This window comes from Arachis hypogaea, chromosome 15 (genome assembly GCF_003086295.3).
Source record: "Arachis hypogaea cultivar Tifrunner chromosome 15, arahy.Tifrunner.gnm2.J5K5, whole genome shotgun sequence".
Taxonomy (NCBI): domain Eukaryota; kingdom Viridiplantae; phylum Streptophyta; class Magnoliopsida; order Fabales; family Fabaceae; genus Arachis; species Arachis hypogaea.
Genome location: NC_092050.1, coordinates 111,792,158 through 111,799,037, shown reverse-complemented (window position 1 = coordinate 111,799,037; position 6,880 = coordinate 111,792,158). Strand labels below are relative to the sequence as shown.

The 6,880-nt window shown below is 38.6% G+C and overlaps 1 non-coding gene across 1 annotated transcript; it reads right to left on the bottom strand.

The window, feature by feature from the left end:
• Positions 1-502: 502 nt before the first annotated feature.
• On the bottom strand, positions 503-610 carry LOC112753202 (small nucleolar RNA R71). Its single transcript, XR_003177596.1, has one exon. It is a non-coding gene; the product is annotated as a small nucleolar RNA R71 (small nucleolar RNA).
• Positions 611-6,880: the final 6,270 nt, after the last annotated feature.

Genomic DNA, 6,880 nt, shown 5'->3' with positions numbered 1-6,880 from the left:
GGAAGCAGATCCAGAACCTGAAAGGACTCTGAAGAGAAAATTAAGAGAAGCTAAAATACAATAATCCAGAGATAACCTTTCAGAAATTTTCGAACAGGCAGAGGAGATGGAAGTCGAAAATAATAATAATGAAAGGAGGATGCTTGGTGACTTTACTGCACCTAATTCCAATTTTCATGGAAGAAGCATCTCCATTCCTGCCATTGGAGCAAACAACTTTGAGCTGAAACCTCAATTAGTTTCTCTGATGCAGCAGAACTGCAAGTTTTATGGACTTCCATCTGAAGATCCTTTTCAGTTCTTAACTGAATTCTTGCAGATATGTGATACTGTAAAGACTAATGGAATAGATCCTGAAGTCTACAGGCTCATGCTTTTCCCTTTTGCTGTAAGAGACAGAGCTAGATTATGGTTGGATTCTCAACCCAAAGATAGCCTGAACTCTTGGGATAAGCTGGTCACGGCTTTCTTAGCCAAGTACTTTCCTCCTCAAAAGCTGAGCAAGCTTAGAGCGGATGTTCAAACCTTCAGACAGAAAGAAGGTGAATCCCTCTATGAAGCTTGGGAAAGATACAAACAGTTGACCAAAAAGTGTCCTTCTGACATGCTTTCAGAATGGACCATCCTGGATATATTCTATGATGGTTTATCTGAGCTATCAAAGATGTCACTGGACACTTCTGCAGGTGGATCCATTCACCTAAAGAAAACGCCTGCAGAAGCTCAAGAACTCATTGACATGGTTGCTAATAACCAGTTCATGTACACTTCTGAAAGGAATCCTGTGAATAATGGGACGCCTATGAAGAAGGGAGTTCTTGAGGTTGATACTCTGAATGCCATATTGGCTCAGAATAAAATATTGACTCAGCAAGTCAATATGATCTCTCAGAGTCTGCATGGAATGCAAGCTGCATCCAACAGTACTCAAGAGGCATCTTCTGAAGAAGAAGCCTATGATCCTGAGAACCCTACAATAGCAGAGGTAAATTATTTAGGTGAACCTTATGGAAACACCTATAACTCAACATGGAGAAATCCAAAAGGCAAGGGAAATAAAAAGGAAAAGGAAAAAGAAAAAGCAAGCAGAAAAAGCCAATAACCCTTAAAACCAAAAGGCAAGGGAAATAAAAAGGATCCCAAGGCTTTGAGCATCAGTGGATAGGAGGGCCTAAAGGAATAAAATCCTGGTCTAAGCGGCTAAACCAAGCTGTCCCTAACCATGTGCTTGTGGCGTGTAGGTGTCAAGTGAAAACTTGAGACTGAGCGGTTAAAGTCAAGGTCCAAAGCAAAAAAAGAGTGTGCTTAAGAACCCTGGACACCTCTAATTGGGGACTTTAGCAAAGCTGAGTCACAATCTGAAAAGGTTCACCCAATTATGTGTCTGTGGCATTTATGTATCCGGTGGTAATACTGGAAAACAAAGTGCTTAGGGCCACGGCCAAGACTCATAAAATAGCTGTGTTCAAGAATCATCATACTGAACTAGGAGTGTCAATAACACTATCTGAAATCTGAGTTCCTATAGATGCCAATCATTCTGAACCTCAATGGATAAAGTGAGATGCCAAAACTATTCAAGAGGCAAAAAGCTATAAGTCCCGCTCATATGATTGAAGCTCTGTTTCATTGATAGTTTGGAATTTATAATATATTCTATTCTTTTTATCCTATTTTGATTTTTAGTTGCTTAGGGACAAGCAACAATTTAAGTTTGGTGTTGTGATGAGCGGATAATTTATACGCTTTTTGGCATTGTTTTTAGTATATTTTTAGTAGGATCTAGTTACTTTTAGGGATGTTTTTAATAGATTTTGTGTTAAATTCACATTTCTGGACTTTACTATGAGTTTTTGTGTTTTTCTGTGATTTCAGGTATTTTCTGGCTGAAATTGAGGGACTTGAGCAGAAATCAGATTCAGAGGTTGAAAAAGGACTGCTGATGCTATTGGATTCTGACCTCCCTGCACTCAAATTGGATTTTCTGGAGCTACAGAACTCGAAATGGCGCGCTTTTAATTGCGTTGGAAAGTAGACATCCAGGGCTTTCCAGAAATATATAATAGTCCATACTTTGGCCAAGAATTGACGACGTAAACTGGCGTTCAACGCCAGCCTTCTACCCAAATCTGGCGTCCAGCGCCAGAAAAGGAGCCAAAACCAGAGTTGAACGCCCAAACTGGCACAAAAGCTGGCGTTCAACTCCACAAATGACCTCTGCACGTGGAACACTTAAGCTCAGCCCAAACACACACCAAGTGGGCCCCGGAAGTGGATTTATACATCAATTACTTACTCATGTAAACCCTAGTAGCTAGTTTATTATAAATAGGACCTCTTACTATTGTATTTGACATCTTGGGACGTCTGGTTCTTAGATCAGAGGGGCTGGCCATCTCGGCCATGCCTGGACCTTCACTTATGTATTTTCATACGGTAGAGTTTCTACACTCCATAGATTAAGGTGTGGAGCTCTGCTGTTCCTCAAAGATTAATGCAAAGTACTACTGTTTTCTATTCAATTCTTCTTATTTCGCTTCTAAGATATCCATTCGCACCCAAGAACGTGATGAAGGTGATGATTATGTGTGACGCTCATCATCCTTCTCCCTTATGAACGCGTGCCTGACAAACACTTCTGTTCTACATGAATTAAGCTAGAATGAGTATCTCTTAGATCTCCTAACCAGAATCTTCGTGGCGTAAGCTAGAATGATGGTGGCATTCAAGAGAATCCGGAAAGTCTAAACCTTGTCTGTGGTATTCCGAGTAGGATTCAATGATTGAATGACTGTGACGAGCTCCTAACTCGCGATTGCAGGGCGTTAGTGACAGACGCAAAAGGATAGTAAATCCTATTCCAGCATGATCGAGAACCGGCAGATGAATAGCCGTGCCGTGACAGGGTGCGTGAGCATATTATTCACTAAGAGGATAAGATGAAGCCATTGGCAAGGGTGATGCCTCCAGACGATTAGCCGTACCGTGACAGGGCATTGGATCATTTTCCCGAGAGATGACCGAAAGTAGCCATTGACAGTGGTGATGTATCACATAAAGCCAGCCATGGAAAGGAGTAAGACTAATTGGATGAAGATAGCAGGAAAGCAGAGGTTCAGAGGAACGAAAAGCATCTCCATTCGCTTATCTGAAATTCCTACCAATGATTTACATAAGTATCTCTATCCCTATTTTATTAATTAATATTCGAAAACCACATAACTGTTTTATATCTGCCTGACTGAGATTTACAAGGTGACCATAGCTTGCTTCAAGCCAACAATCTCTGTGGGATCGACCCTTACTCGCGTAAGGTTTATTACTTGGACGACCTAGTACACTTGCTGGTTAGTTGAACGGAGTTGTGTCCACACATAGTAAAGAGCCATAATAATGATTCCATACAATAACAAAGAGTACTACATTAATGTGATCACAATTTCGTCCACCACGCATCTAATTTCAATTATAATTCAAAGTAACCACAACCCCATTTCAACCAATTCAGCAATATCACATAAAATCAGAATTGTCAACAAATTCATTAAAATCAGAAAACCAATATCATTCATAGCATTGACCAATTACAATTCAAACCCAATTCATCAATCATCAACATGTCAGTTTTTCTCAATAAGTAACTCAACATATTTTCAATTCAGTAAGTAACACAAGCGTAATCACCATCCACTACCATATTTAATTCAAATCATAACTCAGAAAAATTGCAATAGCTAACCATTCTCAAACACATTTCAAGTCATTCATGTAAAATTAAGAAGTCCTTAACTATTATTAACCATTTGCACTTATCTAATTAACTTTTTAGGCATTCTAAATTAAAAACGTTAAATCCCCAACCTCAGTTAGTCGAAATTGCAGAGTCTAAACGCGACAACCAAGTATTTCGAAGCCACCTGTAGCAGCGGCAATTTTAGCATCTCCGATTGACGGCAGCAGCACTCTGTCAGGTTCTGACATCCGTTCTGTCCCCTTGGCAGGAAACACAGTGTTCTTGGGCAGCTTCAATAACAATTTCCAGCACTCATTTTGTTTCCTGGGTAGCAACCACGGTGGTTTTGAGCAACTCCAGTGATGGTGGAAGGCCTCAGCAGCGGCCAAACAGCAAAGTTGGTTCCTACAACAGTAGTGACAGTTGCAGTAGTACAAGGAATCCGCATTTGACGAACTCAAGGCAGAAACAACTCAAGGCAGTGGACGTTGAATATGATTAGAATGGCAACAGGGCAGTAACAACTCACCCCGTTAGTGGTTCTAATTGCAGCAACTCCAAATCGACGCTGGCGGCGGCTTCCTTCGATGGTGACCAGGAAACACGATAGTGACGGCTTGGTGAGAAGTGGCAGCGGTGGAGCATGACGACAGCGGCAATGGCTTTGTGGTGAGGTTTTCCCTTCGCGCGCTCTCTCTCTGGTGGCGGCTGGGACGGTGGACTTTACCCACGACGACGGCGACACTCTCTTCCACAAATCTTGGCAGCAGCGGCGATGGAAGGGCAGCGTTGCTTCCTCTTCTCCCTCGCGAACTCCTCTCTCTCCCTCTCCTCTGTTCGCAGTTCAAGGCGGTGGCAGAAGCTTTATCAATGGCGACGCAGCAGCATGGTGACAGATCGGCGGCGTGACACGGAAGCTCCTGGTTCGCGTTCCTCTCTGCAGCCTCCACGGAGCAGCGATGTGAGCGACGGTGGCGGCACAAAAATGGCAGCGACGCATGGCTCGATGGCTGGGCACGGTAATGGTAGCAGCTCCTCCATCTTCTGTTTCTCTCTTGTTTTGTGTGTGTGTATATTGAGGAATGAAGCTGAAGTTGAACGAAGGGGAAACGGCGCTGGGGTGTGGGGTTAGTGGGTTAGGGTTTCTCAATTTGGGAAATTAGGGTTTCTGAGTTTGATTTGGGAATTTAGGAATTAGGGATTTTATAAAGTAATATGGATAGATATGAATAGATATTTTGATAAAATTGAAGGGTAGAGTTATTTTAAAATCAAATATACTTTATTAAAAATATTTAGGAACATTATTTATCAACATATTGCTAAGTTCAATCAATTATTTCTAATATAAATTATAAAATGAACATATTAATCACATTTTTATAAAATATAGTTTTAAACTCAATATTAATTATTCAAATCAAATGGTATAATTTTTTATTATTTTTCTATCACCGGAACATTAATTTCAAATTGTAAAATAACTAATAAAAAAAATTGTACAAAAATATTAATTGACTTAAACTTAAAGTATTTATAAATATCAATCTAATCATTTTTAATAAAATCATTTTCTAGGAGTTCAAATTAATAATATAATTCATTTAAAATAGAATTTATTTAAATTAAATTATACAATTCTTCTATTTTTTTTCAATTATCAAAATTATGATTTCAATTATACCAAATATCCAATAAAGATTATATAAAAATTCTAATTAATTTAAACTCTAATTATCTTGAAAATGTATTTAATTACTTTTAGTAAAATAATTTTCTTAAAATAAAGTTATCAACAAATAGAATAAATCACAAATGACTAATTATTTAATTTTCAAAAACTAGGGTTGTTACACATACCTTGAGCAGAACGCAAATGACACATACGCGTGACCGACGCGTACACGTGACAAGGAAAAAACTCCAAACCATGCGAACGCGTGACCCACGCGCACGCGTGACGGACGCCACGTACAAAAATCTGCAGAAAACGCCCTCAGCGATTTCTGGACCCCTTCTCGGCCCAAATCCAATCCAGAAACACAGAATATAAGCCAGAGAATGGGGGAATCAAGGAAGAAAGAGGAGAACAACATAATACAACATTCAGAATAGAGAACTTTAGATTTTAGATGTAGTTTTTAGAGAGAGAGGCTCTCTCCTCTCTCTTAGGATTAGGATTAGGATTTAGGATTTCTATTATGATTAGGCTACTTCTCTTCAATCACAGGTTCAATGTTCCTTTAATTTATTTCCTACTTTTATTTATTGTATTTCTATAGTTGTTATTTATCTTTTCAATTTAGCTTATGAATCTCTTCATGTTAAGATTTGAATATTCTATTTAATATAATTTTAGGTATTTCAGATTTATGAATGTTCTATTCTATTTATAATGCTTTCAATTTAATTTAGGATTTTTTCCCTTTTGCTTTGGTTAAGTAATTGGTAACACTTGAGTTATCAGACTCTGCAATTGATTGAAAATTGGGAATTGCTGATTGATTTGGATCGCTCTAAAGCTAGTCTTTCCACAGGAGTTGACTAGGACTTGAGGATCAAATTGATTAGTCCACTTGACTTTCCTTTATTTAGTAAGGGTTAACTAAGTGGGAGCAATAACAATTCTCATCACACCTGATAAGGATAACTGGGATAGGATTTCCAGTTCTTATACCTCGCAAGAGATTTTTCTAATTATTAATTTATTTTTCTTGCCATTTAAATTACTTGTTCCTTATTTCAAAAATCCAAAAACATACCTTTTTCCATAACCAATAATAAATCATACTTCCCTGCAATTCTTTGAGAAGACAACCCGAGGTTTAAATACTTCGATTATAATTTTATTGGGTTTTGTTACTTCTGACAACTAAAATTTTGTACGAAAGGATTCTCTGTTGGTTTAGAAACTAAACTTGCAACGCGACTATTTTTACAAAATTCTTTACTGGTAGAAATCCGATCGTTCAGTGGGAGAAACCAAAATAGTTTTAGCAGTAATAAACCATTCCCATATTCTCAGGAACATATGGAGACTTCTAAGCAGAGCCTTTCTGACTTAGCAACTATAGTCTCTGAACTCTCTAAGACCACTCACAGTTTCATAACAGAAACTAGGTCCTCCACAAGAAATCTGGAGGTACA